Source organism: Podarcis raffonei, chromosome 14 (assembly GCF_027172205.1).
Source record: "Podarcis raffonei isolate rPodRaf1 chromosome 14, rPodRaf1.pri, whole genome shotgun sequence".
In the NCBI taxonomy this organism is placed as follows: Eukaryota; Metazoa; Chordata; class Lepidosauria; order Squamata; family Lacertidae; genus Podarcis; species Podarcis raffonei.
The window spans coordinates 49,179,519-49,203,949 of NC_070615.1; the positions used below are offsets into that span (position 1 = coordinate 49,179,519).

Here is a 24,431-nt window from a genome sequence, read left to right on the forward strand (position 1 = left end):
TCAATTGCATTCAATGAGTTTTCCTCCACTTGTGTGTTAGAATCTTGTCCTCACTTGTTTCCTTGACACACACACACACACACACACACACACACACACACACACCAAACAATAATTCTAAACCCAGAAGGATCCCCTCATTGTTTTCAGACTAGGCACACCTGTGCTATAGTTAGCACCATCTCCTATGAAAGAGAAGAAGGCGTTTGTCAGCTGTAGTTCTTAAAAGCTGAAAATGATGATTTCTTTATTGGGGGGTGGAATCTGCCACCCAATTTAATCGAATAAAGTCATCTTCTTTTTTTAGCCTAACTGATCATAAACATCACAGCCCTGGAAATATCCTGGGAAATCAAAGATTCATCACATATCTGAGCACCCAGAGACTATTCAACAACAGGATTCAATTCATTTTGGCTTTCATCATCAGCCACTCCTGGCGTCACCCCATTTCAAGGGCCCGGATATCTTTTCAGAGTTATCAGAAATCAGGAGCGCTTGTCCTACATTGTGGCAGCACGCTGTCGACGCTGTTATTTACCTGGGAGATTGTCATCGTGTCTATGGATTTTTTTATTTTTATTTTTAGAAAGGCGTTTCATATTGTATCTCACGAAAATCTTCCTTCAGAGTGGGGGAAAGAAATCAATTAAAGATTGGCTCGGGCGAGGAGCACGTCGGCACGGATTGAAAGCCAAGCTAAATGTCGGTAAGCGGAAGGCTAATGCATAATGGCAGGAGCCCAAATGGTGGGAAAAAGATCGTATGAGGAGGAAGATAAGGGGGGCAAGAAGCAGGTAGAAGCATTTGGCTGTGCCACCAACTCTTTGTGTAACCTATGGCAGGTCTCTTTGCTTGGCAGGCTGCCTGTCGGTGTCAGCCATCCCTGAACTACTACAGCTCCCCGTGGTGCTTTATTAATTTGTGAAGGGATTTCCATTAAGGCCACAATCCAAAGGTGTCCTACTGAACTGAGAAGGAATGACACAAGAAAACAGCAGTGCCGTTACGCAGGAGAACATCAAGGTAGGTTGCACTTGGCTGCTGTGACCTCACTCCGAGAGAGAAGGAACCCAAAATATTCTGGTTTCCCTGTAAGGCTACATCACCCTTTGTGGGGGACATGCACACACTAAAATCGCCATCGCTCGATGCTACGGAAACGAACCGAGTCAATAAGGGAAATTGTACAATGGAGAAGATCCTTGCCATAGCAGGGAGAGAGATTAGGTGCACCACATGCACAGCCCCCATCTAATCTTCAAGATGTTTATTTCATTTCCTGCCCGGCTCTTCAAGATTGGATTCTTGTTGTTTTTTAATTCCCTCTTGGTTAGAACAATATTTTTTCATTATGAATATCTGCAATTCTGTCAAACGGCAGTATTTGTGAGCCGCTGTTCCGTGGCAGCCAAGCGGGCTCAGAAATGTGACCCGCAATGTTGTATCGATCAAATGGAAGCGACATGCACCCCCAGGCTTTAGGGGTTATTAACAAATGCTGATAGGACACCACCCCAATTTGGAAAGTCAGAGGCAAGATTCTAGTGAGGTTCTCTTCCCAGAGAGACCACATAACACCGGTCTTGAAAGACCTACATTGGCTCCCAGTATGTTTCCGAGCATAATTCAAAGTGTTGGTGCTGACTTTGAAACCCTAAACGGCCTCGGCCCAGTATACCTGAAGGAATGTCTCCACCCCCATTGTTCAGCCCGGATACTGAGGTCTAGCTCCAAGGACCTTCTGGCAGTTCCCTCACTATGAGAAGCAAAGTTACAGGGAAGCAGGCAGAGGGCCTTCTCTGTAGTGGCACCTGCCCTGTGGAACTCCCTCCCACCAGATGTCAAGGAAATAAACATCTACAGTGGTACCTTGAGTTACAGATGCTTTGGGCTACAGACTCCACTAACCAGGAAGTAGTACCTCGGGTTAAGAACTTTGCTTCAAGATGAGAACAGAAATCGTGCGGTGGCAGCAGGAGGCCCCATTAGCTAAAGTGGTACCTCAGGTTAAGAACAGTTTCAGGTTAAGAACAGACCTCCGGAACGAATTAAGTTCTTAACCAGAGGTACCAGAGGTATCTGACTTTTAGGAAGATATCTGAAGGCAGCCCTGTTCAGGGAAGTTTTTAATGTTTCATGTTTTATTGTGGTTTTAACATTTTGTTGGAAGCTGCCCAGAGTGGCTGGGGAAACCTGGCCAGATGGGTGGGGTATCATCATCATCATCATCATCATCTTTCATTTATTTATTTATTACATTTATATGCCACCTTTCAGCACTCTAACCACTACACTGTACTGCCTCAGCCCATCAATTTTGAGGGATGCGCTATGGTGGGGGAGCCAGAGGGGTGGCCTCTAGATGTTGGCAGGTTGCAGAATGAATGTAGGCTTTCTTGACATTAAGCTGGGATGGGGCTGGCCTACTAAATTATTTAGTTGTGATTCCTGCATTGCAGGAGGTTGGACTAGATTTGCTTCTGGGTCCCTTCCAACACAATTCTATGGTTCTGTGATCCTGTTCTCTCCGCCCCCCCCTGCCCCCCGCAACATATATTTTCAATTTTGTGTGGCTGGTCTTACGAGATAGGAACAAGAGAATGAGCTGGGAGGCATCAATTGCAGGGAAATTCATGTTCCTCTCCCACTGTAACGCTTTTAATATTTTGCATTTCTAATAAAAAGCAGGATGTAATCAGAAGGTAATGATACCGATATTTGAAAATCGGTCGCTAGCGGGCTCAGCTCCTTTCGTCTTTTTTTTTAATTTTAAAGAATACCTCTGTAAAGCTATACTTTGCATTTTATTACAGTATCCTTTCCCCGCCCTCATTATGTGTTCTTAAAATCCTAACTTCCAGGGCTTAAGGGCTCAGCCATTTCAAATCGCGTCAAGCTGAAATTTAGCATATAATTTCTTCCCCCGGCATTTGTTTTAATCTTCCGCATTTTATGCTGGATAGTTGAGAGCAGCAAACCTCTGTGCATTTTTTCCTGGGCTCGCTACTCTGCCTCAATGAGCCTGTTCAGTGAAGGAGATGATGATTACTTGGTGGTGATGGTGATGAAGAAGAAGAGAGCTGCCCCAAACGTCTGTAGGGCACCAGGTTGACAAAGGCTGGTCTAGCTGGTGTTGGCAGAAAGCAGGGCACAGCGGCCCTGGGTGCAATGCCTTCTGCTTTTAAGAGCATTTTGTATCCTCTCAGCTCAGCTTTGATATTTGTAAATAAAGCAAATATTGAGGACAGCATAGTCCTCCAGCTCTTCTAAAGAAACCCAAGCCCTTCAGAGTAGCTCAAGAAATCCCTTGTTGTTTTGGGTTCCTAAGGGATATATGAGAACATTGTAAAACTATTTTAAACCTTTCTTAACTCAGCTAGTATTCTACTTTATGTCTGTGGTCAGACTGGTGTTGGGCTAGGACTGGGAACTTTCAGCAATCTGGAAGCTCACCACAAGATGTGGAGCATCTTCTTGGCAGTGAAGTGTCTGCAAACTCTCCCTGCCCCTAGCCTGGTGGCTGGGTCCTTTGAGACAGGAAGGGCTATAATGGACTTCCTGTTGAGATGGGCCTTTGTATGCACAACTGGCTTCCTGACTCTGGTGTGCTTCTGTGTCCTCTTTGGACTTGCACAACTCCTGGCTTTTGATAGGGATGGATAAACCTGCCAGTTTTGGTTTTGCTCCATTTGTGAAAAGCTTTCAGCATAGAGCAGGGGTCAGCAACCTTTCTCAGCCATGGGCCGGTCCACGTCCCTCAGACCATGTGGTGGGCTGGACTATATTTTGAAGGAAAGAATGAACGAATTCCTATGCCCCACAAATAACCCAGAGATGCATTTGAAATAAAAGCAAACATTCTACTCATGTCAAAACACTCTGATTCCTGGACCGTCCGTGGGCCGGATTGAGAAGGCGATTGGGCCACATCCAGCCCCCGGGCCTTAGGTTGCCTACCCCTGGCATAGAGTCTTCCTCTTCAGGAGGCCAGCTAGCCAGCCATGCCCTTTGCTAGGGCATTCCATTCCACCCTTTGCCACCAACCCATCACAAACAATAAGCACTTCATGCCAACATTGAGCTGTTGAGTGGCTCTCTTGCCCCAACCTTAGGCTTTCTTCCCCATGTTTGTTGTGTTTTCTTGTATATTCTTGTTTGTTGTATATTCTTCCCCTCCCCCCAAATCCCAATACCATCTTCTCATGTGTCGATGGTGCCATTTTGACACCTGTTGAATGCGTTTGCTATTAGTACAGAAGATGGCAAGCTGTTAGTTCATCTCTTTGATTCTGTATTGCTCAGTAAGTTTTGGGATGGTGGGGTGTTAAGTCTTCATTTTTCGGTTGCTGTGTTGGGCATGATCCTGTCAAAAGGAAGCCCTTATTCTATGCCCCACTGATTTCAACACGTGGTTTGAGCATATCCCAAGCTTTTCCTATTGGAGTGCAACAGCACTTGAAAACCCGGAATGGACTTTTTGTGTGAAAGTACTGAAAAAGAGCAGGACGTGGGTGGCGCTGTGGATTAAACCACAAAGCCTAGGACTTTCCGATCAGAAGGTCAGCAGTTCGAATCCCCACAACAGGGTGAGCTCCCATTGCTCGGTACCTGCTCCTGCCAACATGGCAGTTCGGAAGCATGTCAAAGTGCAAGTACGGTAGATAAATAGGTACCGCTCCGGCGGGAAGGTAAACGGCATTTCCGTGTGCTACTCTGTTTCACCAGAAACGACTTAGTCTTGCTGGCCACATGACCCGGAAGCTGTATGCCGGCTCCCTTAGCCAATAAAGCGAGATGAGCGCCGCAACCCCAGAGTCGGCCACAACTGGACCTAATGGTCACGGGTCTCTTTACCTTTACTGAAAAAGAAGTCTGGATGTGCTCAGAGGTGCTCTTTTTGAACTGTATGTCTTTTGCACTCAGCTCTGGTTGGTAGATATTGGGATTGCAATAAGTACCTGCAGCAAGCAAGAAATTTGCTTATCTCTGCATTAAAGGATACAAGCTGTGCTTAGCAACTTTTTACTTTAATTCCCCCCCCCCAAAGGAAGTTTGGTATTCCTTAGTAGATACAAAGCTAAGAGGAAGAAGGTGCTCCCTTCTGCTTTGATATGTGTGATTTAGAAAGAGGGGAGGAAAAATATGTCCTCTCCACTCCACAAATGTTGAACATCTAGAGTAAAGTGGAGTGGGATCTTCTGGCTATTTACTTACGAAAATTCCTTGATGGATGGAGGCAGACTTGCAAAGGCCACTGAGCTGCGGACCAGAAATGACATCCCGCAGTATGTTAAACCAATGATAATAAGGCAAACCACAAACAGCAGCAGAAAATGAAGCCTCTCTTGGGGGAAGTTGGCAGTTTTTGAGCTCTTTAACTGAGGGTATTTTTGAGCAACTGCTGGAAGATGCCCTTTTTTCTTTTTTAAAAGGTGAGGCCACACTTCGTTGAGTCCTATCCCCTCACTGTGAGGCTTCAGGGCAGTTTACAGCAATGCAATATTCAGGTGAAACAGATTACAGGAATGAGGGCAGGTCCTAACAAATGATTCGACTCAGGTGTGAAAGAGGTGGCTCTTCAGCATTTGAGGAAAACTACAAGGCAAAGGTGCCAGACACACCTTTGTGGGAAGGGAGTTCTGCAGTGTAGGGGCTGCCACAGAATGCGATCTTTTCCTAGGCTGCTACCTCTGAGGGTGGTGGAACTACCAAGCCCCCCACCCTACCCGAGAAGGAGGTGGTATTACAGATACCTGGCACCAGAAGATGTTGACTCTTCAGAGGGTGTAAGAGGGAGACAATGACCCAACTTGGATCACATGTGAGTCTCTTTTTCTCTCTCTTTCGAGTGTGGCTCCTGTTTGGCAGCAAGCAAGCTTGGTGCCATGACATCTGTGGCATTGTGAAGGGCCATCTCTAGGCATTTTGCTGCCTGCAGACCTCACCTCTCTCTCTATTACGAACATTAGGGACACAAGAAGAGCCTGCAGGATCAGGCCAATGGCCCATCTAGTCCAGCATCCTGTTCTCACAGTGGCCAACCAGATGCCTGAATCGGATGTCCACAAATTTCTCCTTTTCTGCTAACACTAGAACTCATGGATGTCACCTTGTATCTACAGGACCGCCTCTCCTGGTCTGCCCCGCAGAGGACATTAACGTCCACGAATAACCATAGTTTAGAGGTCCCGGGCTCTAAGGAGACTATCCTCCACCAGGGCCAGGGCCTTTTCAGTGATGGCTCCGACCTGCTGGAATGCTCTGTCCCATGAGACTAGGGCCCTACAGGATTTAACCTCCTTTCACCGGGCCTATAAGACAGAGCTATTCCACCTGGCCTTTAATTTGAATTCAGCCTGATCTTTTATTTCCCTTCTCTTCCTTCCCCCTCCCCTTTTATGAAGATCACCCGCTCTGGGGCCCCACAGCTAATTCTCCCCTGGCCTCCTCGCTGGCCCAAGTAGGACCAATTCAGCCAGCTAGCCCTGGGGATTATCTAATTGATTTTTGATTTTTATTGTTATTCATGTTTTTATACTGTATTTTATGCTTTTATAATTAAGTGTTTTAAAGTGTTTTAAATTTGTTAGCCACCCTGAGCCTGGTTTTTGAACCGGGAAGGGCGGGGTATAAATAAATTATTATTATTATTATTATTATTATTATTATTATTATTATTATTATTATTCTCCTCAATATGGGGAGATTCATGATAGAGAACAAGATGCAACTTTTTTGCGCAGCGCATAACTATGGAACTCGCACCTCCAGGAGGCATTGATGCTCAAAAACCCAGATGCCTTTAAAAGAGGATTAAGCAAATTCATGGAGGAGAGGGCTATTGAGGCTAGCAGCCATGATGGCTAAGGTCTGCCTCCATTGCTGCAGACAGCAATGTTTCTGAATACGGGTTGTGGGAAATCAGAGGAGGGGAGATTGCTCTTGTACTCAGGTCCTGTTTGCAGGTTTCCCACAGGCCACTGGGAGAACAGAATGCTGGAATTGATGGACCACTGGTCTAATCTAGCACCACGTCTTATAGTCTTAGGACTTGCCCATCACAATCATGTGTACTTTCAATGGGATTGTTGCCTGAACACTTGTACCGTTACATCTCAAAGAACATCAAGAGGATTTCCCCGCACAGAACAATAACTTCCTGGGGGAAGGACTTATTAGCCGCAAACAATTCCAAAAGCATTTGAAGGGGAGCGGAGGCACCAGGTTTGTGATGAGTAATACAATCTTCTGAGTCATGTTACTTGTGGGGTGGGGAGAGGGAGAACGATCTCAGTTAAGTTGTTTATTCATTCTCTGCTTGGGTAATAAGTTAAGACAATGAGGAGGCCTGGAGAGATCCGTCGGCAGTGGAATGGATCCCACAGGAACCAGATACAATATTGCTTTTGGATGGGGAGTTGCTCCTCCACCCGGATGTGGAGTCTGCAATTAAGCAGCGAATCAGTAAGCAGAAGTTTCTCTCCTCTTTCTCTGCCTTTAAATGAAACTTATTAACTGATGGTGTAAGGGGTGTGTGTGTGTGCCTTAAGGCAATCATACTACCTTTTCCTCCGAACCAGCTCAGTTGTACAGTTTCCCCTGCTATCCACCATTTTATTTCCTCCATTTATTTCTGAGGCCAAACATTTGAGAATGCAACAGCTTCTTGCTTTTCCCAAACCAAGTTGCAAACAGTACAGAGAGGTAGTGAGCTCAGCCGGAAAGGGAAAAGTGTATACATGCTCCATACACCTATATAGAGCAGTCTTTTCCCATCCTAGTGCTCTCCAGATCCTTTTGCACTCCAGCTTCCATCATCACCAGCCAGCATGCCCAATGGTCAGGGATGATGGGTGTTGGAGTTCGACAACATCTGGAATGCTCTGGGTTGGGATACAGTGAGACAGAGGGTTCAAAGTGCAGGGGGATCTTGCAGCAAGGATGAGACTTTCCTCAGTCCAAGGGCCACATTCCATTCTGAGTAACTATCTGGGGGCCAGATGCCATTGGTGGGCCGGGTAATGAATGCAAAATTTACCTCTGGACAGCAGGCTAGTTTCTACACATGCTCACATTCCCCTCACTGTCCTAGGAAGCAAGGGGCATTACTGGAGTCCAAGGACACATTCCAGGCAGGCAAAAACACTCGCGGGAGGTCTGAACCAGGGCTAGAAGGCAGTGTAACTTAGAGAGGGGGTGAGCAGATAGAGTTGAGGGGCACATCCAGCCCCTGTGGGTCTGAGGCACCTGAGCCGTATCTTACACTCACCTTGCAAGGTATTAGCCCCACTGCTTCCCAGTCAGGGCTGCGAGTTCGGGTTTTAGATTGGCCAGCTTGAAATAAAATCAGAGAATCACAGAATTGTAGCGTTGGGAGGAACCCTGAGAGTCGTCTAGCTCAACCCCTTGTAAAGCAGTTATCTCAACACATGGTCCCCCATCCAATTTGAAACCAGACCAGACCCTGCTTAGCTTTGCAAATGTGGTGGCAGTTTTATTGCTGCACTGCTATTGCTCCACTTCTTTGTTTTCATGTGATAAATGGGCAGAGCCATGGTAGCTCCAGCCCCCTGTTCAGCCCATGGCAGAGGCGAGGTCTTTGGCGCTTCAAGGCCCGGTCTCTCCATCCACAGCCTCTCTCAAAAGCTTCTGCCGTGTCTGCCGATACAGCCAGCCGGAGCTCATTGATAGCTGAAGATGAAGATAAAGGATGCGGAGCAGAAGGAGCGCTCAGGAAGGCGTCGCAGGAAAAATGCAAACTAATCAGTGGAGGCAGCCACCGTAATAAGGCACTAAACATGGGAAATTACGGTAGATTTGTTTCCTCTGCTTCTCATTGTAGGCATTAGGCACCAAGTCGTCAATAGACTATTCAGTGCAGCGAATGCAATGCTGTGGGCTGTCAGCTGCACCGCCGTCAAGGAAGGGACCAGAATTTGGAATGCAAGTGAGAGAGATGATGGCAAATTGTCCTCCGAGAATCTGTGAGAGAGGAGATGACCTCAGCAGGTGCCGAGGCGCAGTGCATGGAATGAGTGCCGCACTGAATGCGTTCGCTATTTGGTTCTTGGTGCAGACGTTGTTTCAAAGGCTACGGAAGAGTTTAAAAAAAAATCCCCTTCCTTTCGGTCTTTTGAAGGCTGTTTTGTGTTTGTTTTTACCCATAGGCTTGCTGGTAAAGGTAAAGGTAAAGGGACCCCTGATCATTAGGTCCAATTGTGGCCGATTCTGGGCTTGCAGAGCTCATCTCGCTTTATTGGCTGAGGGAGCCAGTGTACAGTTTCCGGGTCATGTGGCCAGCATGACTAAGCCACTTATGGCAAACCAGAGCAGCGCACAGAAACAGCATTTACCTTCCCACCGGAGTGGTACCTATTTATCTACTTGCACTTTGATGTGCTTTTGAACTGCTAGGTTGGCAGGAGCTGGGACCGAGCAACGGGAGGTCACCCCGTCACGGGGATTCGAACCGCCGACCTTCTGATCGGCAAGTCCTAGGCTCTGTGGTTTAACCCACAGCGCCACCCGCATCCCAGGCTTGCTGGTACTTTTCTGCAATTCCCCCACCTGCTTGTATTTATGAGACCCCAGCCAGTCAGGGATGGTGTTGTCAACCCACCTTACCAACTGGATTTAGATAAGAAGGGTGGACACAGAATCCAGTTCTTCTCCTGCTAAAGCTCTTGGAGGGTATAAGTTGTCCTAGGAAATCAGGGTCGCGATAACTGCTCAAGGAAAATTTTATGCATTCGGAGAAATCAGCACCAGCTTGCAAAATGTTTGACGCGACCCTTCTCTGCTCCAGCAGTGCAACCAGGTTTTAAATGTGCTGTCATAGCTCTGCCCTTGCCCCTCGCACAAGTGTTTCAGACTCCTCAGAGCCTCAGTTTCCCTGTTGGTCAAATACAACTGTCTCCCAGCCCAGCAAACAGTCACCAGCTGCCTTAAAGCTGAAGCTGATTGGCTTTCCTCATTTGATGATGATTCTGCTTCTACACTACAGCATCTCACATCCATCCTTGGATAGACACCTCTTGGCTATACAGCGGGAAGCTGGTGGTCCCTGCATGAAAGGCAGGGTAGAAAGGGTCTCTCAGGGCAGGAGACTGGGGGAGGAAATAGGAGCTGGGAGGGTCTACCTTTCTGTGTATGGATAAAGGATATGATATACCATAAATGTGAGGAAACACCTTTGTATACAGTGGTAGCTCAGTTTAAGAACAGTCCTGTTTACGAACGATTCAGTATACGAACTCCGCAAAACCGGAAGTAGCATCCTGGTTTGCGAACCTTACCTCGGTCTAAGAATGGAAGCCGAATGGTGGAAGGGCACCGGCGGCAGGAGGCCTCATTAGGGAAAGAACGCCTCGGTTTAAGAACGGTTTCGGTTTAAGAACGGACTTCCAGAACGGATTAAGTTCGTAAACTGAGGCACCACTGTATATTCTTTTTCCTTTCTGTCTATTTCTTGATTTTTCTTTTTTCTTATTTTGGTTCTTCATTATTCTTTGTCTTTCGATTGGTTTGACATTTATTGTATTTTATGTTGAAAACTTTCAATAAAAATTAACCAAACACAGCCTTGGACATCCTCCTCTTCAAGTTCTCTTCATTGTTGTTTCTTTGCAGCCACATAAACCCTGCTGCTAGTTTTAGATCAGGCACCCCCAAACTCGGCCCTCCAGATGTTTTGGGACTACAACTCCCATCACCCCAGCTAACAGGACCAGTGGTCAGGGATGATGGGAATTGTAGTCCCAAAACATCTGGAGGGCAAAGTTTGAGGATGCCTGTTTTAGGTCACTCACCCATCATAAAGGTGATCGCTTACTTGGTCTTTTGAAATTGCAGGGTCTCCGTACTGCTTTATTCCATCAGCCTGAGTTGTGTCTTGCCACATGTCCTGTATATGTCCATTTTAACTTTGCAAACTTTCCCACTACATCTGTAAATCAACCCCATCTCCATATCTGGGCCATTTTGGTTCCTCTTCAGTGCATGTATATGTGTGGGTGAGGTTTTCCCCTCTAGTTAAAACTCTTTTTCTCTGCTCTTTGGCACAGGACTTCCAGCCGTGACCGGTGTCTAAATCCTTTGGTGGCACCAGAATGTCAGAACATCCCTGCAAGTCAACAACACGTTCCACAACGCTGCTTGCTCTGCGAGGAAGGATGAAGCTCCAGGTACACATTACTAATTGCCTTCAAATGCAAGCAAGGAGTCCTTGCAGAGGAAAGAAGTTTCAGTATGGCAATGTTTTGTCAAAGGTTCAGCTTATTGAGGCATGAACTGACATATGGCCAGTGGTGTAGTGAAGGTGGGGAAGGGGAGCAGAGCACCAGGACTTTCTCTGAACAGGAGCAATGGTGCCGTCTCCAAGGCAACGGAGGGATTCTCCTTCCTCTGACAAGTGAATGAGGTGATAACAAGCCTTTCAAGTTTACTTGTGACGGATTAGTGTAGAAGTCTGAGACAGAGGAATATAATCCAGCAGAGGTTGGACCCTTTTTTCTTTTCCACGGGGTTCCTTGTCCACACTAGCAACATTTCTTTGTGGGGTGTTCTTTTTTCCATTTCTAGTTAAAAGTGAAAGGTTGCATTTCAGCTCATTGCAAATCTTTGGTTATTGTCCAATGCGCTTTGGAAGTTGAACCTGTACTGTTGGAAGGAACTTCAGTGGAACTTGCTCCCAGGAGCCCCAGGCTTAGGTTGCAGCCTTGCTGATCCTAAGAAACTGGGCATTATGATGTATATTGCTGACTTTGCACTCTATCTACCAGTGTGCATGAGCTTCAAGTTTCACCTTCTGTCTGCATCTTTATTAGTCAGGTTTCTCGTTGGGCCATTTTGGGGGGTCCAAAATGGAGAGCCAGTGTGGTGTAGTGGTTAAGAGCGGTGGACTCGTAATCTGGTGAACTGAGTTCACTTCCCTGCTCCTCCACATGCAGCTGCTGGGTGACCTTGGGCTAGTCACACTTCTCTGACGTCTCTCAGCCTCACTCACCTCACAGAGTGTTTGTTGTGGGGTAGGAAGGGAAAGGAGAATGTTAGCCGCTTTGAGACTCCTTCAGGTAGTGATAAAGTGGGATATCAAATCCAATCCAAACTCTTATAGGGCGGCACTCAACCTGAATATCCTATATAGAAGCAAATGATGGGCACCATCAAGAATGGACTTTGCTCTAACCTTGCATAGCCCCACCCAGTTTTCTTTAGCGCTCCATACTAGGTTCCTTTTCTTAATCCTGCTAAGAGTGCTGGCCGCAGATATAGAAAGGTGCCAGCAGACAGTTTGAGCAGTTCATCTATGATCAAGACTTCTCATTTCTGCAAAACCAGCAGGATGAGGGTCACACTGTCACTGTGCACGTAGAATACACTGTGTCCACAAACTCTCAAGATCACTGTTGGTGACAGACATCTACCGTAATACTTTGCATGGGGTAGGAAGAGATAGAGGAGTTTTGACTTCGCTGCTCTTTTAAACACAGTATCCAACTGGTGTGCTCAGCGGTGATGAATCAAGCCAGCTACTATATGTGTATTGCACCATCTTGGCTTCTGTCTCTTGGTCACATTAGCATGTGACAGAGTGTTGGCTACCTGCTTTTATATACATGAAGAAACAGATAGGTATGCCTTGGATCTTATTTCCAAGCCAGCTACTATTTGTATATGGCACCATCCTTGGTTCTTTCTCTTGGTCACACAGGAGTGTGACGGAATGCTGAGATCCTGTTTTTCTGGTCGCAAAGACTTAGAGACATATGTCCCATCTCTGATTTCCAGAACCAGGCCCGCTACTATATGTATACAGCACCATCTTGGGTTCTTTTTCTTGGTCACATAAGAGTGTGACAGAATGTTGGGAACCAGTTTCTACACATGGAAAGAGCGATGTGCCTCGTCTCTGATTTCCAGACACAAATTAATAATAATAATAATATAATAATTTATTATTTATACCCTGCCCATCTGGCTGGGTTTCCCCAGCCACTCTGGGCGGCTTCCAACAAAATATTAAAATATTGAATATAGGTTGACAAGCAGGACTGTAACTTCCTAAACCTTCCTAAACCTTCAAGTAGTTTTATAATAAACTTCCAAATTGCCCAATGAAACGTCTAATGAAGCAAATTACTGCACTGTTGCATGCTATTCCCCAACTTCAGTTTACTTAAGAATGAAGGGGCTGTGAAAGAGCTACCTTCTCGCTGGGGAGTACTTTGGGGTAGATTATACTTATAAATTGGATTAATGTTCCTATCTCCTGTATTATCATAATTTTTCCTTGCTGGTTTTGCTAATTGCCTGAGATATTTGTCTTTCAACAAGTCTTTGCATGCCCATTTCCTCCTCGCTGTAATCTCGTGGCAAACTAATAAAGCCCGGGGTTGTGATGTTTCCATGGCAACGGCCCGTGATGTCACCAACAGGGGATTACTGCTTTCCCTCAGGATCAAGGCCCAGGTAACGGGGCTGGGAGGCCACAATGCTGATTGCCACTCCGTGATCTTTTAATAAAGCAACAGCAGCAGCATAGAAGGATCCTGGCGATTCCTTTAAAAAGGATGTGCAAAGAAAATTAAGTTTAAACTTTGCATATGTTTCTACATGTCGTTGTTTCCCCCCAAAAAGATTGATTTGAAGAATACACTAGTAGGGTGTTCCTTGTGACAGGAAGCAAAATTGTTACTCTGCTTTGGTCAAAGTTACCATCCCAGGGCAGGTTCACACCAAAGCGAATCCAACACACATTTAAAATACATTTAAAATACATGGCTCCGCCCACTACTGGGGTATGATTCATGAAGAACTCAAAAAAAAAATGTTAAAAAACATCTTTACAAAAGAAACCAGAGGCATATTTATTAGGCTTATTGGGAAAAGACATACCACAGAAAAAGAAAGGAATTTTCTTATATGCTATAGCAGCTGCCAGGATAGTATATGCCAGCAAATGGAAGAGCGAACTAATACCCACAAAAGAAGACTGGCTATACTAACTAAGTCAATTTATAGAAATGGCAAAGCTAACTGTATACATAAGAAGACAGACAAACCAAAAACTCAGTCTAGAATGGCAATGTTTTGAAGAATACATGGATGAACACTGTTCAAGAACGAATAGGTTGATATGCTTAGGTTAAAGGAGTAAAGTAGAAAATATTAATTAAGAATGTCATGTTGTTGTTGTTGTTGTTGTTTAGTCGTTTAGTCGTGTCCGACTCTTCATGACCCCATGGACCAGAGCACGCCAGGCACTCCTGTCTTCCACTGCCTCTTGGTCACACTCATGCTGGTAGCTTCGAGAACACTGTCCAACCATCTCGTCCTCTGTCGTCCCCTTCTCCTTGTGCCCTCCATCTTTCCCAACATCAGGGTCTTTTCCAGGGAGTCTTCTCTTCTCATGAGGTGGCCAGAGTATTGGCGCCTCAGCTTCAGGATCTGTCCTTCCAGTGAGCACTCAGGGCTGATTTCCTTCAGAATGGATAGGTTTGATCTTCTTGCAGTCCATGGGACTCTCAAGAGTCTCCTCCAGCACCATAATTCATAAGCATCAATTCTTTGGTAATCAGCCTTCTTTACGGCCCAACTCTCACTTCCATACATCACTACTGGGAAAACCATAGCTTTAACTATACGGACCTTTGTCAGTAAGGTGATGTCTCTGCTTTTTAAGATGCTGAGGAATGTCATAATGAGATCAAAATTTAAAATTTAAAAATTGCAATGATAGTATCGAATCTATAAGATACGGAAGTCGTGGGGGGGGGTCAAATGGTGTGGTGGTGGGAAGATATGGGGGTGGGAAGGATTTATGTGTATGTAAATAGTAGCCTTATTTTTTATGTGCATTTCTTTTTCTTTTTCTGTATTACTAAAATTTTTTAAAAAAAATAAAATAAAATAAAATACATGGTTCCACCCTAACAGTCCTGGGAACCGTAGTTCAAGAATGCTGGGAATTGTAGTTTTGTCAGGAGGAAACAGCAATTTCTGGGGATTTTGAGAGGACGTTGTTTGTACTGGATGTGCTTTAGATGTCTGGCGTGAGTCTGCTTTCAAATTCTCCTCTGAAAATTCTGGACTTGGCTGGGGCTGATGAGAATTGCACATCTGAAGGGGGCAAAGGTTAACTAGCCGTTTGCCACAGAACACCCAATGAATATTTTCTATCTAGCATTTGACATCTGATGATGAGCGAAATCACGGTTGCATATTTGATCACTGACATGCAGTGGCATTTTGTATCATTTACTCGTTGGCATATAATAATATTGGACAGGGTCTGATAGTTGCCCATCTGTCTACGGCAAATATTTAAGAGGTTTCCATTTTCAGGTCAAAACTGTTGATTTCAGAGCAGTAGAAATTTCTCTTAAAAATAACTAGTTGCTACAAATAACTCCCCTTTTCTTCAACGCTGTTCAGCACCATTGCCTTCCTGGCTATTGCTCCTTTATTTACATTCTTTTTCCTGATTGAATTGTTATTTCATCATGCTCTTTTGATATTGTATCTCTGTCCCAGTAGTTGCACTGAGATCCCCTAATGGAAGAAAAGCAGGGGAAACGTTAAAATAAATGCAACCAACATTTCTCCTTTTCTTCCTCATCCTGAATTTGTCTCATGGGCTCTTCCACCCAGTCAGGGATTGCACGGTGAACAGGATGATGTCACAATGCCACGCCTGACATCACTGTATCACAAGACCCCAGTAGGCAAATGGTGAAGAATCAGATTTGGCTACTTGATGTCCCAAAGAGCAATGGTGAACAAGGTGGAGTGATGGCAATTTAAAGGCATAAATGAGCATTTCCCCCAAAGAACTTAAAAACCCCCTAAAATGGAAGGAATTCATGGAAGGACAGTGTTGTATTTGACAACATGAGATTTCATGCTCATCACAATAACCAAAAGATGCCAACAGGTCTAAGGATTTCAATTTCCCATTTCCAAGTAAAATTTCAGCTCCCTCTATTTGAATTTCAGATTTGAGATTTTTACACATAAAACTTCAGTGGTGGTGATGTTTGCAGCCCGTTCTTGCCTAGGATTGCACTGGAAATCTATTCTACCATAGCATTCTGTTGCATGAACAGATCCCAGCCTGGCTTAACAGCCAAACATATGCATTTTATGATTGCAGTTTTTAAAAATTGACTATGTCAATTGTGCACAAGTTACTCTGCTTCTGAAAGGTGTTACGCAAGGCACTGAAGCTCATTTCCTCACCACTGGAAATGTCTATGCTTTTAAATATCTCACCATACAAATATCCTCAGTCATAAGGTTTAGAACAGGCACCCCCAACTCTGGCCCTCCAGATGTTTGGGGACTACAACTCCCATCATCCCTAGCTAACAGGACCAGTGGTCAGGGATGATGGGAGTTGTAGTCTCAAAACATCTGGAGGGCCGAGGTTGGGGATGCCTGGTCTAGAAACTTGATTTTATTTTTGCAAATGAAATGTGAGAGTCTCATCTGAACTGTGCACGTGATGTGCTGTACACCTTGCAACATAGATATGCCCCTGGTTTTACTCCCTTCCTTACCTTTTTATGGAATGCGTCTACAAAATATGTCCAAATCTTTTGAAACTCTAGATTCAAGGTGATTCTTTTCTTGCCTGTTGCCTTAGACATGATAGTTGGTTTGCTTTTAAAAAAACGGATCCTGAACCAATCTATCTATCCCCAGTCAGCATGAAAATAACATTAGAACACTACTTCATTTCACACTTCAAAACAAATCAGGAGTGAAAGGATACAATCTAGTGACCAAGTAACACAAATTAAGTGAGACATCCAAAATGACAGAATCCCAGACGTACGAGGTGGGAGCCGACACAGTGGATATTTATGTAATTCTTTTAGCCGGCAATGCAGAGTGGTTGGCAAGTTGCAGGTATCAATCTGTTTTATTTTATATTCTAGAGGTAGAAGTAAAAATGATATTTCAAGCGCCTGTATGCTCTCCGAAGAACAACAGGCGGGGAGGGGAGGATATTGCCAGAAAACACAGCATATTTTCTCACTCCTTTTGCTCCTGTTGTCTAAGGTGACTTCAACAGAGAGACGCCCTCAAAAGATCCAGTGGCAGGCTTGGGGGGAAATGGAGCTGAAGCAACGAGACCCCCTCCCTCCCCCAGAAAAAACATTAGGGCATTTTGACAAGTGCCTTCAATATTTCATGCGCTGTGCAAAGCCAGTGGCTGGAAGTTCTTCAGGCTTTTGCGTGCGCCGATGCCCTTTTGTTGACAAGAAAGAGGAGCTCTCTTGTGTATACACAGGACAGAAATTAAGCAAATGATATTTGAGCTGCACGCCGTCAGCAAACTGTCTCGGTGGGCGCCGAGAGCTGAAAGGGAATCCTCTTTCAGCAAAAACCCGGCAGCCGCAAAAACAGCCAAGCGTCTCCCATGCCCTGCTGTTTCACTCGGCCTCAATGGCGCTGTTTTGAACTAGGAGGGCGTGAGGTGCTGCGGCCACATTTGGGATACCGTGTACCGTTCTGGCTGCCTCTCCTCAAAAAGGATAGCGTAGGGTTGGAAGAGGTACAGAACAGAGGGCAACCAGTGCCAGATTTACGTATAAGCTAAACAAGCTATAGGTTAGGGCCCCACTCTCTTGGGGAGCCCCCCAAAAAATTAAAGGGGAGAAAACCTGGATGTACTTGGATAAAATACAGTGGTACCTCGGGTTAGACGCTTCAGGTTACAGACTCCGCTAACCAGAAATAGTACCTCAGGTTAAGAACTTTGCTTCAGGATGAGAACAGAAATCGTGCAGCTGTGGCAGCGGGAGGCCCCATTAGCTAAAGTGGTACCTCAGGTTAAGAACAGTTTCAGGTTAAGAACGGACCTCCAGAACAAATTAAGTTCTTAACCTGAGGTACCACTGTACATATCTTGTTATGTGCAACTGGCTTTAGATACCTGTTAGGTCCATAAATTAGCACATGGGTAGGCAAACTAAGGCCCAGGGGCCGAATCTGGCCCAATCGCCTTCTAAATCCGGCCCGCAGACGGTCTGGGAATCAGCGTGTTTTTACATGAGTAGAATGTGTGCTTTTATTGAAAATGCATCTCTGGGTTATTTGTGGGGCATAGGAATTCGTTCCTTCCCCCCCCCCATATGTAGTCCGGCCCCCCACAAGGTCTGAAGGATGGTGGACCGGCCCCCTGCTGAAAAAGTTTGCTCACCCCTACATATATTCAACACAAATAATGACAATTTGTTGTTGACAAAGGACAGCTGGACATATAAAGCCCCCCCCCCCCTTTACCTTCAGTAGCTCAGGGCCTTAGCAAACTTATATCCGGCCCTGAGGGCAACCAAAGAGGGCAGAGTGAGTCCTGTGGAGGAAAGGTTGACCACATTTGGCGCTTTCTCCTTTAGAGAAAAGGCAAAGAAGAGGGAAACGTGATAGAGGTTTATGAAATTAAGGATGGCATAGAGAAAGCGGAGAGAGGAAAGTTTTTTCTCCCACTCTCAAAACACTAGAACTGGTAGAACACCCAGCGAAGCTGAATGCGGGAAGGTTCACGACAGAGAAAGGAAAACATCTCTTTTTTTAAAAAAAGTTTTTTATTAGCAATTTCAACATAACAAAATATCAAAAACATATCATTCATTATTCCCCCCTTCCCCCCACCTCCCCATCAAACCCTCCCTCCCCCCCAAGATTTCCCTCAGCTCCTCTCTCTGATTTCTCAACACATGTTATTCTCTGCATATTATAAAATTGTATAAACTTCAATTCATTTTGTTGTCTTTTTAAGTAATTTGTAAAAAGTTCCCATTCTTCTTTAAAGTCACAGTTGTCCTTATCATGCAGTTTGTATGTCAGTTTAGCCAATTCTGCATAGTTCATCCATTTCTCTTGCCACTGTTCCTTTGTCGGGGTTTCCCCATTCTTCCATCCTTGTGCTATCAAGACTCTTGCCACTGTTGTAGCATACATGAATAAATCCTTTGTTTTCCTTCTTCATGTTAAAGTTAAACTGTGTTAAACTGTGTTAAAAGTTAAACTGTGGAGTTTGCTTCTGGTGGCAGTGATGGTTTCCAACCTAGATGGTTTTAAAAGAGGATTGGACCAAATCGTGACGCATAAGGCTACCCATGGCTACTAGCCATGATGAAGGCTATGCTCTGCCTACATGGTCCAATAATAATAATATTATAATTTATTATTTGTACCCCGCCCATCTGGCTGGGTTTCCCCAGCCACTCTGGGCGGCTTCCAACAAAGACCAAAAATACACTAAAATGTCACACATTAAAAACTTCCCTGAACAGGGCTGCCTTAAGATGTCTTCTGAATGTCAGGTAGTTGTTTATTTCCTTGACATCTGGTGGGAGGGCGTTCCACAGGGCGGGTGCCACCACCAAGAAGGCCCTCTGCTTGGTTCCCTGTAGCTTTGCTTCTCACAATGAGGGAACCACCAGAAGGCCTTTGGAGCTGGACCTCAGCGTCCAGGCAGAACGATGGGGGTGGAGACGCTCCTTCAGGTCTACTGGGCCGAGGCCGTGTAGGGCTTTAAAGGTCAACACCAACACTTTGAATTGTGCTCAGAAATGTACTGGGAGCCAATGTAGGTCTTCCAAGGCAGTGATTGCCTCTCAACGCCAATTGCTGGAAACCACAGGCAAGGAGAGGGCTCTTGTGCCCAGGTCCTGCTTGGGGACTTGCCATTATGGCAACTGGTCAGCCACTGGGAGAAGAGGATGCTGCGCTAGATGGGTCATTGGCCTGATCCAGTAGGTTCTTCTTATGTTCTTAAGTGCGCGCGCTATGTGCAATGATCTGTGAGACTTGGAGAATGCCATTTTTTGTCTTCTGACATTGTGTTTCTAAACTGAAAGCGGATCTTATGCCACTGAAAGGTAGGGCTTTATTCTCGGAGGGAACATTTTCTTCAACTGCTAGGTAAAGTTACCCCAAATGGCTTCTGCTGGCTTTTTAAAAAACTTACCTAGTGCACCACCAAAAATAAGTTTTTTACAGTGGTACCTCCGGTTGTGAACGGGATCTATTCCGGAGGCCCATTCGCAACATGAAAAGAGCACAACCTGCAGCGGTATGTCTGCGCACGCGTGGGTTGCGATTCGCCACTTCTGCGCATGCGCGTGACATAATTTTGTGCGTCTGTGCATGCATGAGCGGGAAAACCCAGAAGTAACCCTTTCTGGTTCTTCTGGGTCACCGCAGGATGTAACCTGAAAGAACGTAACGTGAAGCGGGCGTAACATGAAGTATGACTGTATCTCTGTTTATATTAGCTAGATAGAGCAATGATCTGACTCTGCATAAGGCAGATTTCTATGTTCCTGCTGTCTAAGTGCAGAACAGCCTGGTCAAGTTATTCAATATCAAAGGCCAGTGTGAGGATTTATCGTAACAAGTCAACGTGTAACGAGTCTTCCCCACTAAAATTTATTAATGGGTGCTTAGATGGTGGGCAAAGGGACATGGGAGCTCTAGGTTGAATAGAAAAACAATTTATCATCAAAGAAAGGCCAATCTGTTCTGTACCGAGGGTAAGGCTAGACTAGATTGTTAAGCCATATAAGTGATGAATGAGAGATGTAAAACTCCATGGCTAAAGCAGAAAAGTTCAATGGGTAAATAGCACTGTAGAGTGGATCAGCAATAAATGTTGAGCTTTTACGAAGCAGTATGCAGGTCGGTGGCTGTTCAATCTGAGCTCCTGGTTCAGCAAAATGCTCTTTGACCTGGTTTTGAGGTCTGCCATGGGTCACAGTTGGAACACGCCATTCACGGAAGGAGGTCTTACTCGGGGGCCCCATATTTATAGATGGTCTCATCAGCACAACCTTCACTGTTGCGGTGCTTCCATTCTAGAGCTGGCTCTCTGGAGAAGATCACCAAACTGTTCCACTTTACATCTTGTAGGAGGTGACTTAAAGCTTTCCATTGTGTGTGGGGGGGGAGAGATATCTCTGAATTCGTTTGGCAGGGGGGAAAGAGGAGACTTTGCCCTGCCTGACCTGCAATTATATTATGAGGCAGCCTGTTTGTGTTGGTTAAAGGAATGGATTGTATTGGAAAATGCACACATTTTTATTTGGAAGGTCATGACATAAAATTTGGCTGGAATGCATATCTTTGGTATGGGAAAGCTAAAATCTACAAAAGTTTAAGAACCACATTATTAGGAGACATTTGTATAGAGTCTGGGAGAAATACAAAAATTTGTTGGAAAGAAAAGCACCTCTGTTGTTATCCCCCATTGAAGCAATTACCATTAAGAGAATTAATATGGATAGACAATGGGTGATTTATAGAGACTTGCTGGATTTTACAGGGAGTGAACCCAGACTGAAACCAATGGAAGATTTAAGAAGCCAAGTCACATATTGGTTACATTACCACCAGCTACATGATATATTTGAATTAGATAAGAAACATGGTTTTTCAGACCAAAACCGACAATATGAAAGAGAGTTAATACAGAATAAAGATAAATCATTGTCTAAAATGTATAAATTATTATTGGAATGGGAAGAAAGGATGAGCTGGTCAAAACTTCAATGACACACTGGGCAATGGACTTAGGGCACAATAAAGGCCTAAATCTTTGGGGAAACTTTGGGTGAATGATTTGAAAATTTCTACATGTTATGCATTGAAACAAAATCATATGAAAATGATTCATAGATGGCATCTAACTCTGAGTAGATTGGCTAAATGTATAAAGTAGAATTGGATTTGTGCTGGAAATGTAAAAAAATGAACTTTTTTTCATATGTGGTGGGCATGTAAAAAGGTTAAAGAATACTGGGAAATGATTTATAATGAGATGAAAAAATGTCTAAAACAACCTTCCCAAAAAGCCCAGAGGTATTTTTTGTTAGGAATAGTGAAGTTCGAAGTTTCCAGGTGTCAGAGAACCTTTTTTATGTACGCCACAATGACAGCTCATGTTCTGTTAGCCCCAAAATGGAAAGTGAGAGAGGTTCCGAGTAAGGAAGACTGGCAACTTAGGCTGATAGAATATGCGGAACTATCAAGTTTAATGAGTAGACTAAGAGAGCAAGAAGAATATCTATTGCTGATTATATGGAAAATAACTGTACACATTTGAAAACGTTGGCAGCATTAAGATAAATTCAGCAGTTTAATTAATCATTGAATGATGTAAAATTGGAGAACTGACAAAAATTGACATAGTAAAAATGCAGGAATGATAGATAAACGAAATGAACCAGGGAAGTGGAAGAAGGGAAGTCATGGAATATATGGTATAATGTAAATGTTTATTTTGAGATGTTAAACAAAAACTCATTTAAATAAAATCATAATGGTGAAGCTTTCCATTGTGCCTTCATGGAGACCCAGTCCTCTGCTCCTTCTCAGGATGATGCCCCATTGATGTCGTTGGGACTTACTTTGTACAAAACATACAATAAGACTAGGTTGTTAGCCGTGTGGTTGTTCGATTCACATAGAAATGTGATTATGTTTTGCTGGTTCTGAGCATTTTGAAAATTGCCTTTTACGGATGCCTTACAGAATTGTTCTGCAACCATATCATGTCATTCACTTCCTTGTGTGCCATTTAAGGAAAGGAGACACAAGACTTGCTTCAGTTCCGCAGCTAAGCTCTTCAGCTAAATATAAGGGGATTCCAGTTAAGAGGAGACAGAAACATACCACATTTTTCTGTGTATAAGACACCCCCATGTATAAGACCCTATTTGGGGGGGCTCCAAATTAAGAAAACACCCCCTCAGCACTGCCTATGTATAATGCGAGCCCCAATTTTAAACCTAATTTTTTGGTTAAAAAAAACCCTAGTCTTATACACGGAAAAATACGGTGTATGTTCCCAGACCATCAGATGCTCCTATGTATAATTGCTGCAGCATCGAGGGATCATAGCTGCCATGGGAAAAGCAGTTGCAGTGGTTCCCTGTATCCCTGGATGCTACTGTGAGCAGGGACTTATAGGCAACACCACAGCAGAGATGGGCCCAGAGCTCCATCACTGCTTAAGCATCTGGAGAGACGGTTTTCCTGAAGCCCTTGGATTTTGCTGTAAGCATGCAGAGTCCCATAGAGAGATGCTGGAGAACTTGGACTAGTATAAAGGTAAAGGGACCCCTGACCATTGAGTCCAGTCGTGACCAACTCTGGGGTTGCGATGCTCATCTCACTTTATTGGCCGAGGGAGCCAGTGTACAGCTTCCGGGTCATGTGGCCAGCATGACTAAGCCACTTCTGGTGAACCAGAGCAGCGCACAGAAACACCGTTTACCTTCCCGCTGGAGCGGTACCTATTTATCTACTTGCACTTTGACATGCTTTCAAACTGCTAGGTTGGAAGGAGCAGGGACCGAGCAACGGGAGCTTACCCCGTCGCAGGGATTCGAACCACCGACCTTCTGATCAGCAAGTCCTAGGCTCTGTGGTTTAACCCACAGCGCCACCCGTGTCCCTTTGGACTAGTATATTCTGTGATAAATTGCCTGTCAAAGCTTACTACAATGTCATCAGGCATTTGGTTTATGGCAATGCAGCTGGGTTTTTGCGGTGGCCAAGGTGCCCACGAGCCATCTCCAGTTCTGATTCTTGTGTTGCTCCTTGCTATGCCCCAGTTCTGCCCATCTTCCCAGCCGTGCGATGGTGTTTTCTTTTTGACGGTATTGCCTCCGGCATCCAAGACTGAGATGCTGGCAACATTCAGTTGCCACACCAGCACACATTGGCCAACTTAAGAGAGCAGCTGAGGGCTAAAGGTAGTGCTTTTTTTGCTGCTGCAGCTACTGTTATACCTCCTCCCGAGCATCATTTTACAAGGTCGGGACCCCACAAGGTCATTTCAAGGGTACAGGAACTCCTTTTGTCAAGTGTGCAGTTTGGATGTGTGCGGCTGGCTCCTCATTAGACTGCCTGTCTGAGACTACCCAGTGGAACTCCATCAGTAGGGATTCCTGGTGTGAGATCAGCAACTTCCCCTTTCTCTCCCTGCATCACAGATCATTAACTCCACGGCGCCTGCAACATTCATTTCTGGTGAGCTGGGCATGTCTCTTCTTGCTGCCGCAGTCTTCTGCACAAGTCAAGATGACTGAGAACTCAGATATCATTTTCTCTGTTAGGTCAAAGCTGGATCTGGCACCTGAGAGCTGTGAAATAATAATTATTATTATTATTATTATTATTATTATTATTATTATTATTATTATTATTTATTGTACCCCACCTATCTGACTGGGTTGGCCCAGCCACTCCAGGCACAGGAAGGATGTTGCCCAGAAAGGATGATACTGGGAAAAATGAAATGTCTGTATTTTTTTTAAGCATCTTCTCTGAAGGACCCTGGGAAAGCCAATTTGTTGTCAGAAAGGCCATCTCCTTGGAAGGCAGCGGCAGCAGCACACTGAACAAGACAGGAC

The 24,431-nt window shown here is 44.8% G+C and overlaps 1 protein-coding gene across 2 annotated transcripts in view; it reads left to right on the forward strand.

The window, feature by feature from the left end:
* ELFN1 (extracellular leucine rich repeat and fibronectin type III domain containing 1) overlaps positions 1–24,431 on the forward strand; it is a 249,476-nt gene that overhangs the window by 71,285 nt on the left and 153,760 nt on the right. For both annotated transcript variants that reach the window (XM_053364050.1, XM_053364051.1), the window contains exon 2: positions 11,067–11,186. The gene's annotated coding sequence lies outside the window, so the exon portion shown is untranslated. The remainder of the gene's footprint in view (positions 1–11,066; positions 11,187–24,431) is intronic.